Genomic DNA, 19,880 nt, shown 5'->3' on the forward strand with positions numbered 1-19,880 from the left:
AAGTTCCCAAGGAAACTCAGAAAGTCACATGTGAGGTGTCAGAGGAAAACTGTTCATCTCTCTGCTGCATTACGGCAGCACTGTATAATCTGCTCCGATAACGCAGAAAATTGTTGATTTTCCTTGGTTTTATCGCTTACTTGGGTGATCAATCCTGGTACGACGATTCTAACATCTATATAGAATGTTATTCCAGCCCTATGAACTTATCATTTCAGTAGACAAGGATCTGCTTAAATGCATTGGTTTTTTGGGTTGTTTTTTTAAAAAATGTGTATTTATTAAAAAGATTTATTGCCACCCCTTCATCACTACTGTGTTTATTTAAATAAGCAAACAGTAATGTATAGGGATATAAGAAAATGTCTTTTACTGAGCCAGATCATTGGTCCATCTAGCTCAGTATTATCTGCTCTGACTTGCAGAGTCTCTCCAGTGTTTTAGGCAGGAGCTTTTTGCGTTATCCTTAGCTGGAGACATTAGGGATTTAACCTAGGACCTAATACATGCAAGACAGATGCTCTGTCACTGAGGCATGGCCCATAATTGTGTGGCTGCTCTACTGGGGCAAATGGGGTACTGCCCACTATGTTCTTGATTTCTTCAACTCTGCCATTCTGCCTTCCTACTTACAACCAGGGCTGTCAGCTTCCTTCTCCTGAGTCTCAGAATTGCCAATATAGAACTCAGGAGGGGACAAAGCTAGAATTAGTTGGCTCTGCCTCTCCTTGGTTCTGGCTCCATCCATGGTTGGACTCCCAACCAGCTGCAAAGAGTACCAGCCACCACTGTGTGTGTGTGTCTGTGTGTGTGAGAGAGTGCATGAGGGAGGCACTCAGATAGAAATGCTTGGTGTGAGTATAGAGATTTGTAAGTACATAGATGTTTCTATTTTCACCTGTAAAAAGCCAGGAGATATGAGTCCAGGGCCAGCCTAAGACATTTTGGCACCTGGGAATTCCAGCTTCCAGGAATGAGATATGGCAACCTCCCAAGAGATCGGACAGCCATTCGTGCCAGTAATTCAGGGTTAAATGAGGGTAATTAACCCTGTTCACCCACCCCCCCAGGGCAGGGAGGGGCTGCACCACCTGCAGATCATCCGTTATCTGCAGTGGCATAGCGTGGGGGGTGCAGGGGGGGCCGGCCGCACCGGGCGCAACATCTGGGGGTTAGGGCAACTCCACGGGTTAGGGGGCGCAAATCCACGGGTTAGGGGGCGCAAATTACTTGCCTTGCCCCGGGTGCTGACAACCCACGCTACGCCACTGGTTATCTGCACTTTGCAACAAGATGTGGAGGCAGGGACACTGGGTGATGTCCAAGCCACGAATTTGGCAACTCTCCAAAGTCAGTCTCATCAGCCGGGAGTCCCTGTTTCCTAAAAAAATTAAAAAGATTTGGCAAAAAAACAGGCGTGTTCTGGACAGAAAGAGTTAAAAGAAAAATCTGCTAAACTACACAGTCGCTAGAGGCCAAATTTCGGACTTCAAAAAGACTTCTATCTTGTGGTCTTGGTGAATGAGGTGAGAGGCTGCGACGTGTTTGTATTCATTATATCTGCTATTTCATGATTTGGTGAACCTCACCAAGAAAGAATTAATTACCCAAAGGAAACACAGGAGGCGTAAAATAATTGCACATATTGGCATTATTGCAGTCCTCGGCCGAGAGCCCTGATCAAAATTGGCAGAGTAAGATCAGATATGATCAGATCAGCTCGGGCTGAGGAGGGAAGATGGCGATGGTAGAAACTCTGACGCAGAAAGAGAAAGGATATGATCAGAAAAAGTCTCCTTTAATGGGGGGAGATTGGAGGTATTTTTTTATTGGAATTACAAAAGGGGTGTACTTTACAGAGGATCCATTTGCTTGCATGGAATATTATCATGGAGTGACTGTAAACTCTGGATGCCTGCCAGCTGTCCGAGGGCCCTGGAGAGCTGGCGTAGGTTTTTATGGGGAAACCGAAGCAATCTTTGTGTAACTTACTGATTGCCAAGTACACCTCTACAGTACATTTGAAATATCGGCTGGTTTGGACAGATCAAAGACGGTGCGAAGTCGCTAATTAACTTCAACCTTGGATGGAAGCCCAGAGCCTATTAGAGCAACAATCAGCAGAAAAGAAGGGGTCATCGAAGGAGGACTGTACTTTAAAATATTAAGATTGAGAGCAATGTGGAAAAAGCCCCCTGCGTGATTATAGAAATAAGGAATGGTTAAATAAAACAAGATAGAGAGTTATACCAGCGACTGACTGATTGAGAGAGGAGGTTGTCAATATCAAGTAATGAAGAAGATAGCAGAAAGATAAAGGATGGACATTTAGCTCTTGAAATCCAGAACAATTGGAAGTCCCATTGAAATTAATTTATTTGGACTCTATAATTGGCTGTATTATTTTTTGTTTTTGAATGGGGTGAGATTTGGCTTGATTTGTTATTAATATGAATGTCTTTTCCTTCTCTTTATTGGAAAATGAATAAAAATTATTTACAAAAAAACAACAACATTTTGGCACCTGAGGCAACCCCCCAAACGGTACACCCTCCCACTGGCCAGGGAATAAGGGGTGAGTGAAGGTCTACATAAGAAACAAGGAAGGAGTAAAGACATTGAGAATAAGGAGGGGAATCAAAGGTCATCATGGGGGATGGGGAGGAAGGGACTCATTCTAAATCGCACTAGGCGGGTACAGAACGCAGGAGACCCCAGAGGCCAGCTCCCACCATTTGGTCACCAGGGGTGGGAGGAGAACAGCATGAGCCCCTATTTGTCGGGAGGCTGCTAGAGTGGTGGCACTGGGTGGGGTTGCTGAGAAGGAAGCAGGAAACCTGGTCTCCAAGGTAGCAGCAACATCATAGCTGTCGCTGCCAAAGTGGCAGCAGCAATAGGCAATGCACTCTTTGGGGGCTGGATCTGCTGCCCCTGTGGGTCCTGCCCCCTGAGGCAGGACTTCACTTCACCTTACCTCATGTGTGGGCTGTGCCTGTATGAGTCTCATCACTGTGATGAAGGAAAGGAAATGCCACACACATAATTAGAATTCCAGTCTTTCTCTCGGATGTAGGATGGGAATAAGTACTGTTCTTTTGTTTGACCCAGGCAGTTTCTTTTCTTTGCCTGTCACTGATAAATGTGACACAGCAGCTTGTTATAAGCAAAAAGAAAAAAAAAAGAAAAAAGAAAACAGAAAACTTCTAGCCACGCTGCAAAATTAAATTTCCTGAAATTGCATAGGAATTAAGATTGCTAGGGTCTGTGTAACAGCCAGTCACCTTTTCTTTCACTTTTTAATGATCAAAACTAGCAACAATCCTCTGTTAGTTTAGGTCTTCACGGTTTCTCGTGAAATAATTACATCAGAAAGAGCTGGTGGTTTATTTTTCCCTCAGGACACATGAATTAAGGGGTGGAAGAATATGTGGTTTTCCTCCCAGCAATAAGGGAAGCAGAGGTCATCCGTCCCCAAAAAGTCTAATTCATGCCTGGAATACAGCTTGCCTCACTTAAGGAGAATAAAATGTTGGTGGCAGAGCAAGTGCATCCATCTCAGCTTTATTTTCCTGCAGGAAAAGAAACTACCATGTTAGACAATAATTTAAAATGTTTTAAAATATCCCATGGATACTTGAGCTGCATTCTATAATCCTGCTTGCATTGTAAGACAAAAGAATCACCAACCACAGTGGTTCATCTTAATTTTTTAAAAAATAGCCTTCCAATTTGAATGAAACTTATTTTACAACGCAATTCTGTGCATAATCCCAAGAAAGCACGGGCAGCATCATACTGTTAATCTTTGCCAGCAATCATTTTTGCCCGTACATCTTGGGCTGTGTTTTTCCTGGGAATGGCTGTTAAAGCTGTGGCTCAATGGGTAGCTATGCAGTGGGAATTGGAGAGTGGGGATGTGTCCGACAGGTCTTTTAATCAGTGCCAAAATATTACTGACATGCTCAATATTAAAGAAATCTCCTACTGTCCGAAGGGAACATCATTGATTTTAGGGCTTTGCGGAAGCTTCTGCATCCTCGCCAAATTCCTTTACTTTTCTAACTCAGTGGAAATGTTCAGGTTGTCAATGAAGTATGGAAATTGGGTTCAGGTTTTGAGGAGGGGCCGTGGGTCATTGCTAGAGGACATGCTTTACACGCACGTGGTGGTCACAGGCTCCATCTTCTCCAATTAAGGAATCTTCAAGAGCAAGACTTCTGCCTGAGATCTGGAGAGCTGCTGTAGTCACGGTAGCAGTTCTTACTTAGATGAACTGTTGATCTGACTCAGAAAAAAAGGCAGCTACCTGCCAACTTGCTCAAAGGGCTTGAACAGGGATCACTGAACATAGAAAGTTGTCCACTCTGACTGACAGTGGCTCTCCAAGTTTTTAGGAGAGGGACACCCCAAGTCCTACATGGAGATGCCAGGGATTGAACCTTGGACATTCTGTGTGCAAAGCTGAGCTGCGGCCCAGAAACGTATTATTTCAGCTGATCCTCACTGAAGAAATGTGAATTTTGCTCTCAAGGAGGGTGAGAGGTAAAATGGGCAGTGGACCTTTCTCCTCCCCTTCTTTACCTCTCATGACAGTGATAGCAATAAAGAAGAGCACAGAGCTATTTATTTAGTGTCCAGGACATCATTTTCTTTCATCCAACATGTTCAGGGTCTGGACACTGCACCATCTTATCCAGGAGGAAAGGAATAGGTGAAAAGATTATCATAAACACAACTGATGTTGTGGCTTTGTAATGTGCCCCAAGATATTGCCTGAGGCAGTCTGCAGGAAAGAAAATGTTGGCTTGGCCACTGATGAAATCACTCTTTGTGCTGCTCTTCTGTCTGCTAGTGATTCTGGAAACATATGAACCCACCTTTTGGCATGAAAACTTTGTTCTGAGTTAAGAATAGTGGGTACACTATTGAACTGTAATTTAAGCCAGGTAGGAAGTGGGGCTAGCTTTATCCTGGTGAGTTGGGAAATGTACAATATCATCCACTGAACTTGCATTCATTTCATGGAGACGCCATCTTTCAGGTTCAGTCCCTAGTAAGGATGGAAGGATCTGTCAAATCTGGTTCTCTCAGTTTTTATTTTCTTTCTTTTCAATCTTAAATTCAATTTTCAACATTTCTGCATCAATTTATGATGTAAAAAAAAAATCCTCATAAAAATTCTTCAACGTTTTAGTGTGAATTTACCCTAACAAAAAATATTTGTACATGGTTCAGACCAATGTACACATTTTTGCAAGCAATTTATTTTGCAAGTATTTCTGTATGCTATTTTCACTAGCATCAATTTTTATGCACATTTCCCCCCATATGTGCATTTTTGGGGTAAACATTGTGTGGAGAATTGCACCCCATAATTAAGAGGTATGAATTATGAAGGATGACTGTTTCAGAAAGTAAAAACTACTCTTTCAGAAGGTGCAAATTAAATAAATACAGCTGAACTGGATCAAATTTCTTCTTCATGCCATCTACATGAGTCTGGGGCAAAAAACAAAACAAAACAAAACAAAAAACCCCCACAGAACTAGATGGACCATTGGCCTGACTTTGTGACCTCCCTGGTGTTGTTGGACTTCAGCTCTCATCAGTCCTTTCTAGCATGACCAATGGTCTGGGAGGATGGAAGTTGTTGTCCAACACCTGAAAGGTTTCAGGTTCCTCATACCTACAGCAGAAGGCAGCTTCCTGTGTTCCACTGCAGTCATCATATCAGATGTTACTTAGCTCATCAGCACTCAGTTGCACGTTAGATTTCCATGTCTTTGGTTATGCACTGTAAAACTAGGACAATGAGACAATATCTAGTGCTGCGTTGCCTCAGCAACTGACTCCACCCATTCTACTTCCCAAAGGCATGAACCCATTGAACTGAACTGGCCAATGAAACTGTGCATGTAATCTTATAACAGCTCAATGGGAAGAAAAGGGGAGAAGCAAATTGTTTAGCTTAGCCTCTGAGTTTGATGGAGTCTGATATAATTAACAAACTTGTGATATCTCTAGCAATTGTAATTCCAATTATTTGCTAGCTGAAGGCAAGTTTCTCTGCTCTGAGTTAGGAAATCATGTAAATAGCCTAATTAATATAATTTGCCTTATGTTCTACTTAGAAAAACAAAAACAAATATGTCATTTTTAAAAGAATAAATAACATGATATAGACTAAATATTAAAAAATATTCCATTTGCAGTCAGTTTGCAGAGCAAATATTGCATATTGCAAATCTTTTTTCTTTTGGCATTTCCAAGTAATTCAACGTTATTTAATGAAATTGTGATTGCTTCTTCCCCCCACTCTGCCAATTCTACCCAGTATTACAATAAAAGGGAAAACACTTCCTTTGAAAAAAATAAACGAAGCTCATTTGCAGAAGCGTGTGTGGCTACATCTTCAGGGGACCACAGTAGACCAGAAAAGGCAATATCAGTTCCTATCTCCAGTTCTTTTAGCATCAAGAGATTTCATCCCAATGTAAATAAATATTGGGGGGAGGATTCCATGCTGATTTGATGGAAAGCTAAAATAAATAATTCTTTCATCTTCCTTTGTGGAATGAAGAGATAAAGCTACTTATAAAAGCTTACAAATCATCTTAACAGATTGTCTATATATTAATGTAAGAAAGAATTCAATCGCCTGAGGTAAAATAAATATATATTAGCTCTCCCTGCACCTGTCTTTAAAACTGTGCAGTTTTCATGACTCTCTGTTGTAAGAAAATTTCCCTAAGGTGATGATGGATGGATGGATGGATGGATGGATGGATGGATGAGTTTGGGGGTAGCAGGCTCCCTCAAACTCCTGGACCCAGTAAATGTTAGAATTTAACCAAGCCTCCTGAAGTCCTGGATCCAACACTGGATAAAATTTAAAACAGATTCCTACTCCGTGGTTTCAGTTTCCCATGTTCAGGAAATTGCCTGGGAGATGAGCCATTAAGAAAACAAAGGAAAGGAGATGAGCCATTAAGAAAACAATGGGAAGGTAATAAGCCATTAAGAAAGCAAAGACTCTGAGCCAAACAGCAAAGGGGTAGGGGTGGGGACCTCCCTCATCTCAGAGTGTGTTAAAAGGCAAAGCCAGAGTAGTTTGAAATACCGGTAGTTTTGGGGTCAGCTGTAATGTGGCCTAGAGGGAAAAGGTTGTAGGCTGGTAAAGGCAGCAAGCTGGAGAGAGGATCAGAGCATGATGGTTGATTTCTGTTTGTATCCAAGGTGGCAGCTACTGTATGAGAGAAACAGTACTTTCTTGGTGTGTTAGTGCTGTCAGCCCCTCCATCATAGGCTCAGGTTGTATAGTTGTGAAAATAAACCATATATCCTAAAGACGCCACAGTGTCTGCTGTGGCTCATTCTGAAAGGAAACAAACTCTGGGTCAGTGTGCCTGAAACCCCTGGAATCTCACTGGTGTTGCATGCAACAATATGCATCTTCATGTGCATTACTCTGATGGATAGCCTTGTCAAAGAATTTGTAGGAATGTGAATCTTAAAGAATAGCTGCATTTAAGTTTGCATGTTGTTTTGGAAAGCGTGAATTAAGTAGTTTCTCATTAAAATGTGACCTAACCCAAATTTCTACCCCACATCCCTATAAGTACATATAAAAGCACCGTGTTTGCATATGCATGCATATGAATCTCTAGATTAGCTGCAGGCGTCTATGCTTAGATTTGGTATGTCAGTAGTTTACAAAGACTTGAATGTCTTTAAAGATCATTGTTTTGCTTGTTTTAAGAGAATATAAATCTATTTTCCTGAGCTTCTTCGGACTGGACCTGGACATCAAACATAATGTGGGTTCTTGCAGTACCTCCCGTCAAGGCTTTGTTGCCACTGCTCCTTTGAGCTTTACTCAAATGCGTTTTATGAAGCAATCTTCACATATTACGTGTTAGTGCCAAAGTGAATTGTTTGTTATATTCACTAAGGTATAAGACAAGGAAGGGGGAAACCTCAATATGTCTTAGATGTAGCGAGCCATCTGCAGCCTTGTCTCTAGATATTGCAGTGAAGAATAACTCAACAATGGTAATTTCACCATAATAATCATAATGAGCAGATCATGCAGAGTTTTATTTATTTACAAGGTCTCCGAGGGCTCTTCTTTGGGGATCGTGTGGTGCCTTGAACAATTGATTTATGGACTAATCCATCTGTAGTTAATCTGAGTGGGTGGCTTGTATAATGCTGCAGTCCCTTCCTAGCATTTAAACCATCATTTAGCCAAGTAAAAAAGAAATGTGTGTGTGTGTGTGTGTTTATGCCCTATTCCTGTGAATGTAATTTTTAAAAAACTCTTGTAATTCCAAATTTTAAATTGTTATAATCTGCCCTAATAACAATAGCAACATACGCGTTTTAAATGTAATCAGTTTCTAGCAAATTCTAAAGAATCTCAAAGTTTTTTGCAACAATAAGAATCAAGTTCTTAAAACATATCGTAAGCAAGATATCACCATCTAAAAATATGCAAGTATCAAAACTCTGAGCCATGCATTCAAGCATTAACAGCACCAACTCCAAAATATATGTTTTTAACAATCATCTAAAACATGCACCTTCAGGGTAACAGTGTGTGTGTGAGAGAGAGTGAGTGTCTGTAGTGTTCCAGAGGGTAGGACTCACCACAGAGAAGGCATCCTCCAGTGATTATTGCATGAGATAGAAGAATTAGGCCAGCAGTGTTCATGCTGTGTTTGCCCTTCTTCCCATGCTGTCCCATCCTTAATGCTGCCCATGTATATATAATAGGGAAGCTTGCCAGCAGTCCTGATATGGGGATATCCAGCACACCTTTATTAGGCTGCTCCACTACAAATAATGTCTCCAGTGTGCAGATAACATTGAGGAGGGTACGGGGTGCCATCTCACCCTCAGGATTGTGGGTGCCCTCTGCTGCAACGCGGACGTGTGGCATCATACATGCAGGTGTGTGTGTGTGACGTCGCACGCCTGCGTTGTGTTGGCCGGCACTGGCGGCTCCTCTTCTCCGCAGCCAGCAAGGCACCCTTTTCCAAAGGGAGGCACTCAGACTTGGAGGTAGAGTGACTCTGCTATTGTGTCCGAGCCCCACCCCCCGGAAAAGGGTGCCTTGTTCACTGGCACTCCCCTTTTCTCTACTGAGTGGTGGCAAGAGCCCAAGGGGTTCCAAGCACTCTCCCAGGATCTGTGTTCCTTTGGAGAATAGAGACATGGTGGAGACTGTCACAGCTTTAACCAATGTGGTTTATTCACCTATTTGCGCCTTCAGTCTGCATGGAGGGAGTTCAGATCTCACAGCATGGTCATTTCAAGAGGGGCTTGTACCACACAGCAGTGCAGCCCAGGAGTCCAAGGCATCTCTCCTACCCATTCAGGTGCTGCTGCCGCTTGTCAGCTTTTCCCATTGACTTTGTGGGTGCCTGGCTCCAACAATTATATTATTGTGGGTGCCCAAGCACCCACAGCCCCCTGGAGATGGCTCCTATGGAAGGTGATGACATGAGGCATACACAGGGTGAACAGGTCTGGATTCACTCACCTGGCTCATGTACTTATAGTTGTGGGGGCCTGAAAGCCCAAACGGAGTTTGTGTGAATCAGCAATAATGTTGTGCCACTTAATATATTCCAGGAATATAGCAAGAAATCAACTTGTTCATTTCATGATCAGGCGATACACATCAGCCGGTCCCCTCATTTACAAATTTCCATCTTTCAGGCCATAAAATCATCTGCTTACTTTACAAAAACAGTACTTTCTGTTAGATTATCATTTCATTTATGTAGAAATGGTTGCACTTATTTAAAATATATGAGCCACCACTGCAAGAAGAGCAGTCTCATAAACTACCTCCCTAGAAGACATTTCTCTCTCCCCCCCCCCCAATTCTCCCACCCACTAAAGCTTGACTGCTTTTTAAGATGGAGACAAGCACTTCAGGACTCAAGATTTAAAGCTTTCTTTTCTTCTGCCCACAGTAAAAGTAATAAAAGCTTTTTTATTATACAGAGACGGTAAACATATTTAGCAATAAGTTCAACAGCTGGAAGTATTAAAATGTCACCATTCAAAAGACAAGGGTTATATCAACTGAAGTCTGGTTGGAGAGATTTCACTGATTTGATATTCATTAGCTCATTAGTGGGGAACCCCAGCCCTGGGCCTAATTAGGCCACCCTATGTGGTCCCCAAGGCCATTTTGGCCAAGCCACACCTAACATCATATACTAGGGCTTGCAGAGCTTTGCAGGATCCACAAGTCTATGCCACCAATGAGCTGATTGGTGCCATTGGCAAAGCCTTGTGCATGGCACTCCACATAGCTATTCACAAACGCTAACTTCAGTTCACCAGCAGAACCACTGCAGCACTTTGAAGCCATGGTTAGCAGGTGGTTCTTGGGGCTTCAAAGTGCTGCACAAGACTCTTTGGAAATTACCATGTTTAGTCAGTGCAAGGATTTCTGCCCCCACCACGGGACTCCTTGCCCCCCCCCCCCCGTGCACACCTTGTGCCCTCCACAAATCCTCTGCAGAGGAGAGGAGGAAGGGTCTGTCACACAAGCAGAAATCCTTGTGCTAATGGGATGTTAACTTATGCCGGATTTTACCCAGGACTTCAAGAACCTCCCCGATGCACGAGAGCTCCTACTCTAGAGCAGAGTTCTATGATATTGTTACAAAATTTGGATGCCTTCCCCTTTCTCTGCTGAGCAGTGGCAAGAGCCCAAGGGGTTCCAAGCACTCACCCAGGGTCTGTGTTCCTTTGGAGAATAGAGACATGGTGGAGACCGTTGTAGCTTTAAGAAATATAGTTCATCCGGCTATTTGCACCTTCAGTCTGCATGGAGAGGGTCCAGGTCATTTCAAGAGGGGCATGTACAGCAGTGCAGCCTGGAGTCAAAGGCATCTCTCCCAGCCAGCTAACCCACCTAAGATAGATCCCAGTCCTTCCTCTTCCTCCCTTTTCATCCCAGAACTCCTTGCTAAAACTCTCTTTTCCTGTCACCTCACCCCCTGATTACCTGGCAACCTTCCAAACCCCTGTTTCTGTTCCCATCTCAGGGCAAGGAGGAAGGGCAGTCCTCTTGCATTGCTAATGGCCCTCATTGTTTCTTAATGACCCTAGCTTGGCCTGCTCGTTTTGCTAGCCCAGGAATTCCTCTGCAACTGGTATTTCTCCCTTCACATCCCAAATAATCAAAATCCTGCCATTTATTAATGTCTAGGGGTTAGGGGGGTCCTCCCACAAATCTATAACAAAATGTTTCATCTTGTTTGGCATTATCCACTCTGATTGGCAGAGGCTTTCAAGACTTCCATTCAGGGAGAATACCTTCTAAGTCCTACCTGAAGATGCCAAGAACACTGGACCTACTGCATGCAAAGCATGTACTCTGCCACCAAGTTACAGCTCTTTTCCTGATCATACGAAGGTGCTTTATACTGAATAATCAGACTATTGACACATCCAGCTCTACAGTATTGTCTACACTGAATATCAGCCGCTCTCTAGGCAGGCATTTTCCCCTAACCGTCTTCTCTACACCTGAGATACGTAATATATATAAAACTACTCTGCCACCTATTAATATAAATAGACAGTGAGTAGTTTATGAAAGAACAGGCTTCAAAACACACCAACACACATTCTTTATTGTTGTGTGTATATACTTTGCCATACACCCCATTCCTCCTGAATTCCATTATGCCTAGGAGAATTTCTCAAATTACTTCCAGGATTGGAGCATATGGAGCTTGCCACAGCTTTCAGTTCCTTTGGCTCGTTTAAAGCTTTCCATCCCACCAGTGTGTATGTGCACACTGATAAACCACCAGAGATGCTAGCAAACCTATTTCCTGAGCCATTTATTTATTGGAAAATAAATTCAGAGGATTGTTGAAGCCTTCCTCCAAGGAGAGGCAAGCTTTAAAAGCCCCAGAATTCATCTCCCCCTCAGACTAAAATCCAAATGAGAGAACAATTTCTGGCTCAGTTCTGGTCACTTAAATTTGGGCAGGTTCTGAATAGAACTCAAAAGAGTTTTCCTGTCAACTGAACAGGAAAAAACTAAACCATACTGCTCTAGTTTCTTTCACCATGGCTTGATCTCTAGAAATTAGTGATGCATTGAAATATTTCCTCCAACTTCTTGAAAGTTTTCTTCCACTGTGAATGAGGCTTTTGTTTGTCTAATTCACGGGATGCTTTAGGTGTGGGGTTGAGTTTTATTTATCATGGTGAGGTGGTTAAGTGTGTGTGTGTGTGTGCGCGCGCGCGCACGCTTGCATTTCCTTTCCCTCAAACATTTCTCGCACTGTTCTGCAACATCCCTTGCTGCTCCCACTTCCTAATTTGAAACAAAACAAAACAAAATGCTATCGGAGCAGTTACCTTGTGATGTCTTCTCCTGGGTTTAACTGTAGCACCAGAAAGGCTGGCTACTAAACACCTCAGATTGGTGCAATTTTGTTTTTTGTTTTCCAGAGATGTCCTTCCTTTTACCTTTAAAAAATAAAATTAATTTTTAATTTTTAAAAATCCACATTATTTTACTTTAAGAAAAATGAACAGTGTCAGACATACAGTCAGCTGTACCTCACACTTGCTCTAAAGCTGGGATTGTTCACTGGGTCTGGTTGAATCCTGGGTCCCACACTGAACTATGCCAGTTCAGGTTGACTTCAGATTTGGCCAGATCAGACTGAGGCAGTCTTGCATCAATTTGGATTGGATTGGGTCACCCTGGCAAAATTCAGGGGAGCCCCAAAGAGGGGTGGTTGGGTGGCAAGAAGAGGGGGGAGAATGAGATGCACAGGCAGCTTCCATATATCTCTTTCTCCCACACCTTGTCTGTATGACACTATAAAACTAGAATTATTCCAGGGGGCAGATCTGAATCAGTTCAGCCATGGATCATCCCAGGTTGGATTGAGGACACTCTGGGTCCTTAGTTTGGGCCATAGATTAGATTAGCCCAAACCTGAAGTTGGTGGGAACTCAGAGTACCCCCTTAAAGGGGTCTAAGTGGAAGTCTCTGACCAGATGCCGTGTGGGGGAGATGGGCCATAGAGCTTCCAGCAGTATCCTTAGAATGGTCACCTCAGTAGATTAGCATTTTGGGGAGGCCACAATCCTTGGCAAGTTGTGGCCAATTTTCACCCCAGACCATTGTCTTGTCCAGTTTGTTCCTTCACACCCTAGCTGTTGCCATCACCCTGGGGAGGGGAGGGGGAGGTGCTGTAACTGGGCCTGCAACTGCACTGCAAAATTTGGAACAGTGAAAATTTTGGAAGACAATTATATTTCAGTTTGTGTACTGGTTCAGGGACAGGAAATCAGATTGTTTCTCATTAAAACGGAAATTGAACTGAATTTCTTTCACATCCCAAGACTACCAGAAATCAGCAGGCAAAGATAGCCACGGCAGGCAGATAAGCTTTACAACCAGGTAAAGCCTGCAGGAGGCTTCTGAATGGGGTATAGCTACAATGGCTGGTTGAAAAGTTGATGCCCAACTCTTCTCTCAATTTGCCTTTGACTTCTACAACACTAGATCAAGTTCTTAATCCCTATTTATCTCCCTTATCATAACATTAAAACTCAACATCTTTCCACATGCAAACATCATCGGGAAATGCTAATTTGTTTGTATATATGCTGAACAAAGCACATTCCAAAGGATGAGCTCTGAGATTCTGTTATCTGAAAAGTAATCCAGTGCTACAACAATCAATATGAAGACAGCATTTACATCATCTTGTCTTCCTGTGCTTGCTTTTCCTGGCATAATCCTGGGTCGAAGTCCAATTCCCCATTGCCTTTGATTCAGACATTCCACAATTTTTCACCTTGTGGAGGTCTTGATGAGATGTAAAGACATGCATGAAATAAACAAAAGCTGGCACCTACCATCTGAGTTCCATTAATGACTACCCTTTACCACTTTTGCATTATACACCATCATTTGAAATAAGTAAAAGCAAAATAGTGCCTAGACTCCAACTTCGAGAGGTCCCTGGGCTGCATGTATGCTGGTGGAACAGCTAAGGCTTACCTGACTGTGAAGGTGACTGCTAGCTACACTTGGGCTGCCATTTTCCCATAATGCTCCATAGCAATACTATGCCAGGGTACTGTGGGAAATTAAAATGACAGCTAGACTGCTGCTGCTTAGAGCATTGGTCCAGGAAACATAATAATAAACAGGGCCCAAAACAGATGTCAACAGTGGGGTTTGCCAGAATGGGGAGGTCCAAACAGGTGTGCAAGAGTGGGGAGGTCCAAACAGTACTCAGGTGCTGGGTACTGACTAGTGGAGGCTGAACCATTAAAGTGAATGGGGTACTGCCCTACCAATTATAGTCTACTCCTTAGTCATCATCAGCTATCATGTGCCTGCCTTCTTACTTACAACCAGTCTAGAGGGTGGCCTTGACTTTCAGCCTACTTCTTAGTCTTAGTGTTGCCCTGTGCAGGAAGAAGGAGGAGGCGGCGGTGAAGAAGGAAGGACAAAATTAGAATTAGTTGGTTCTCCCTGTCAATAGTTCTGGCTCCACCTACTGTTGGTATGACCTTTTTCTTCCCCACCTATTCCAATGGACGCCAGCCATCTCTGATGCTCATACTGGCCCTTATTGCCATGGCTCACACCTAAGAACCGGCCACATTTCTCTTCACTCCCAAGAAAGTTGCTTTGTATAGAGCTGAGCTACACAGTCAGCAGCTCTCTGTGTTGAATATGGGCTGTATTTCCTCAGAAGGCACACCCACTCACATACATACCAATGTGCATGTTCTGGCTGCACATCCAAAACTAGCTCATCAAAGATAAAGAATAGATGTTGTAATGGTTCTAGGGGTTGCTCGTGCGTAAGTTGCCGCCACTCCTGGCTAGGTTACCTGGTTGAACCCTTTCTGTCTGGACTGCCCTTCACTTCGTGACTGTCTCAGTCGCTGGCAGAATCCGTCAGTGGGCGTTTCTTGAACTTCTTCCAGCAAAGAAGTTCTTTGACGCCAAGTCTCCTCCTACTCTCCCTGCGCGGAAGTCTTCTGCGCAGGGAGGGCGTGGGCAGCGGCGTACCCGTGCTCTCCCCGCTGGTCTCCGGTGAAGAGTCCTGGAGCCTCCTTTTAGCAAAGTATTGGAAGACACAAGAACTACCCACGCTGGAAGAGTGGCAGACGAAGGTGATAGACTATATGGGACTAGCCGAGATGACTGGCAGAATCCGCGACCAAGGAAAAGAGACGGTAGAAGAAGATTGGAAGAAATTTAAAGTTTATCTTAAGAACTGTTGTAAAATTAATGAGTGCTAAAATGTCATGGGTAATGTAAAACAGAATTGCAGTGACAAATAATTGGGTAAGAGAAAAAGGATTAAAGAAAGTGAATTATAAGTAATTGAAATTAGGGGTTGCTGGAAAAGTTTAAAACAGGGATGCAGAAAAGGGGAGGTATGGGGAAGTCGATGAAACAAGGTTTAAGGAAAAGAGGTTATGAAATTATACGTGTTTATATGTTTGTTTGTTTATGTATTGTCAGTTGTATTGTGTTTTAATATATGTTGGAAAATTAATAAAAATTTATATATATATAAAAAAAAGAGTCCTGGAGCCTCCTCTCCGATTCCCCCATCTGCCCCCCTTCTCCACTGGTGTTACGCTGATTTCCTTCCCCAGCAGATGGGCTGCCTCTCTCCCTACTGGGACCCTCTCCGGCATCCCTCTGGAGCCTTCCCTCCGCCTCTGGCTCCGATGGCAGTTCCCTGACAGATGTGGATGTACAAAGCATTTAAAATACCCCTTTCTTTCCGCCCAGGGAGGCCTTGTCCTCTGCTCGCACTTCAGAGCTGGTGTGTCGCACAAGGATGTGTCTTGGAGGCAGCAGTCTTTCCTCGTCCTTGTCCACTCTCCTGCAGCAGCTATGAGCTGCCCAAAGGAGGAGGCCAACAACAGAGGTCTTGGAGAGGCAACGGGGTGTTCGCTTGCAGCCGCCACTGCTGCCACTGCTCAGGACGAGCACAAGCTCATCCTCCTCCCTGAGCTCGGTGGCTGTGCTGTGGGGGGAATAGGGACATACTGGGATCAAGTAAGAAGCCAAGATGGCTCTTGTAATTCCAGGACTTACATGGAAAATAGGGACACTTGGAAGGTATGCTAACTGTCCTAGCATCATGGCCCCACTTGCACCTTATCAAAGTTCTTGTGATGCACTTCTTCATAAACTTTCATGTATCAACAAATCTTGGCTCTCTGGTTCCATCCTTTGCTTCCCTCACTTCTCTAAGACTTAAAAAGGATCACTGGAATAAAAACAACAAGCGGAATGAGTGAATCATTATTTCACGGTGTATTCTTCACCTAGTAATGGCAGTGCTTGATCTCCAAATGATCAAGCCAAATGACTCCATTCAGGTCTCTCTATCTGGGCCCATTCTCCCCGTCTCCTGGAAGTATGTACTTGAGAAAATGCTGCCCTTTTGCATCCCAGCTTTTCCCACTTTCAGAGCAAGTGAATTTGCCCAAGTCACCACTTGGTCACTTTGTTGACTATTCCAACTGCAGAAAGCCTGTCTGGATAATTTCCAGTTAAAACTCTACTCACACAAGTTCTATATATCAAGCACGTGCTGTGTCCTATCAAATAGATGTGGAACAATATTTTATTCTAGTCTTGTAGGTAGACTGAAAGCTCCCTGACTGCTTTGCTGTGACTCGAAATGCCTGATGCATTTTAGCTCCTAAATCAATATTAGTTTATGTCTAAAACTCTTGGTTTTATGATACAAGTCTCATTGACCTATATTACAGCTGTTCTCTCAACTCCAAAATCATATCTAGCCTCATTGGAACAGGTTGCACAGAAGGACTGGGTCCAAGGTCACTCTGAGTGGTGTGGGAACTGCCAAATTCATTTGAAATGTCACACCAAGTTCATGTGCATTCATTTTTTATTTGTTTACAGCACATAACAGCAAAAAAAACCAAAACCAAAAGCCAACAAACAGACGGTGCCTACAAGAAATCAAACAAACATATGCAATATAATCAAATATTTAAGACATATTGCTCCTTAGTTATCAATTCATCGGAAAGCGAAAATGTTGACTGGTCAGTATTAAATTGTGTCTACAACATGCAATAATAAATGGCGACAAATGAAACACAGAATTAGGAACATGGAACACAGGAAGCTGCCTTTTGTAAATTGCTTTGAGTTTTTTTCTACGATCAACTGGTATACAAATTTAAATAAATACATATATAAATATAAATTTAAATACATACATACATACATACATACCAAGTCAGACCATTAGATCATCTACCTCAGTATTGTCTACATTGACTGGTAGTTGCTGTCCAGGGTTTTAGGCAAGAGTCTCCCAGCTGTATCTGGAGATGCTAGAAGATTGAACCTGGGGCTTTCTGCATCCAAAGCAGATACTCTACCATTGAGCTAAGAGCCTTCCTAGTTATTCAATTTTGAAATTATTTTCATTTGTTTTTAAAGGATGTTAACTTAGGCATTGCCACAATACCCCACTTCTCCCATTATCCAGTCCTTTACATTCAAAATATTGGATAATTTCCAGTATTTAGAATATGACAAGTCTGGCAGCTACAACCATCCAACTAAACAGCTCCATATGTTCTTTATGTATAATGTCTTTTGTAAATGTTTATAGGGGGAAAAGCATCTTTTACATCAAGGGTGGGGAACTTATGACACTCCATATGTTGCTGGACTCCAACTCCCAGCAGCCCCAGCCTGCATGGACAGTGGTCAGGCATGATGAGAACTATAGTCTAGCAACATCTACATGGCCGTCAGTTGCTCACCTCTGGACCTGCATTAACGATTGTACAACTAAGATAGTTCTTATATTTTTTCCCCAAAAAAAGGAACTGCAGCATTTTATTTAATGAACTTTATTTTAAAATCTATGTCAGAATTTGTTGTAGATGTCAGAACTTGAACTGCACAGACTGAAGCATTTGGTTTTTTTTTAAAAAAAAAAAAACAACACAACACAACAAAACAGGAATTGCTCCCCCAAGTCTCTAGCCCATGCCGTTCTGGTAATGTAGGATTGCAGAAAACCAGAATGGGAAGAACTACAAGGCACCCTGACTTGATTCTGCCCTTCCTTCATGGTTTCTGCATTTTTTTCCATTATCATAAAATTGGAATGGTGTGGAACCACAAAGAATGGCGACCACTCCACTTTTATAAGGTAAGAACTAGAGGTATGCACCAACCCCAAGGCTGTGCACAGATACCTGTTTCAGCACTTTGGAAAACAGCCCCCTCAGTTGACATCCCACTTCACTTTGGCTCAGTTCTCACTTTGGCTCAGATAAGCTCTGGTTGTGTCTAAAGTGGCCTATTTAAGTTCTTAATTCTGGATTCATCCAAATCTGATGTACACCCCTAGGATGAAGAGGCCTGTGTTAGGTGTGTGACAGAATTCTGACAAGACTTAACTATGAGACTCTTGCCCTGTTCATGCATTACTTACTTGTAAGGCACTCACAGCTAGAGCATGGCCATGCTTTATGCCCCAGCCCAATGTTGCACTGCCATGGAAGTTCCATCTTTCAACATTGTGCACTGAGCAAGTTGAAGCTTATGCACAAGGGCTCCATATCATAAGGAACATACAATTGCATTGAATTATTGATTGCATGAAGCCCCTAGGCACAAGACATTGGGATTCCCTTGCAGCTCAGCATGTGGACATTAAAGGGTGGAGTTTGCACAGCTACACAATGCCATTGATTCACTCTTTCACTGTGCTTGTGATGAGCACTTGACAAACAGCAGCAGAAGGAACCATTCTTGTGACAGAGTGAGGATTCTCAGTAGCTAACCTGGTGACTTCTCATCTGAGCATCTGTTGATTGAATAGTGTAAACAAAGATAAGTGAGTAATTTGAGCATTTACAGAAGAAAAACATCTCAGTAAACAGATGACACACTTAGCTCATATTAGTCAGTCAGTCAAGCAAAGGAATCGTGACACTTGGAGGAACACAAGACAAAATTTACTGGCGGGATTTCATCACCATTGATTTTCCATATCTGCTTGAGGGCTTCCCACAAAAATATAGCATTCTGCTCAGATGCACGGCATTCCTCTGTAATTGCAGAGATCAGCCCAGGTACACAGGCAGATGATTGATGCAGTGGCCTAGCAGGAGGAACCACAAACCAGAGAAGGTGCATTTAAGTAGGATTGTGAATCTACACCACACTGTTTTCTTTCTCAGTGGAGTTCACCTCACCCCCTACTCCCAGCACAGAGAAAACATGATGGAAAATGTGTCCTTGTTAAAACTTCTGCATGTGAAAGGCACAGTGACAAGGCCAGGAAAAAAAATTTGGTCACATTAAATGGACTAAAATATAAAAGGATGCATCCCATGTTTGAGTTGCCTCCTGAAGTCAAGTCTATTAGCTAAGGAACAGCAGCAACCATATCCTCCATACCAGATTCTTCTAGAATCCTTTCCAAATCCAAATGTCCAAAAGGTTAACCTTCTCTCTCCCCTGGTAAGCTAACCAGCTGACATCTTACATGGATAGGGAGCCTGTGGCCTTCCAGATGTTATTGGACAGCAGCTCTCATCTGCCTCAGCCAGCATGGCCAATGGTCAAGGGATGATGGGAACCAGAGTCCAATAATACCTGAAGAGCCATAGGTTTCCCATCCCTGGGCAAGTAAACGCTTGTGCAGTCAGGTAATGGCTGTTGGACCCTGGAAAAAACAGCAGTTCTAGACTGTACCTCCTAATCCAAGATGTAACCTTCAAATCAAGAGTTAGCAACTCTAGTCTCTCTTACAATACTATCTTGTTAGCATTTGGAGATT

Source organism: Podarcis filfolensis (assembly GCF_964270895.1).
Source record: "Podarcis filfolensis genome assembly, chromosome: Z".
NCBI lineage: Eukaryota > Metazoa > Chordata > Lepidosauria > Squamata > Lacertidae > Podarcis > Podarcis filfolensis.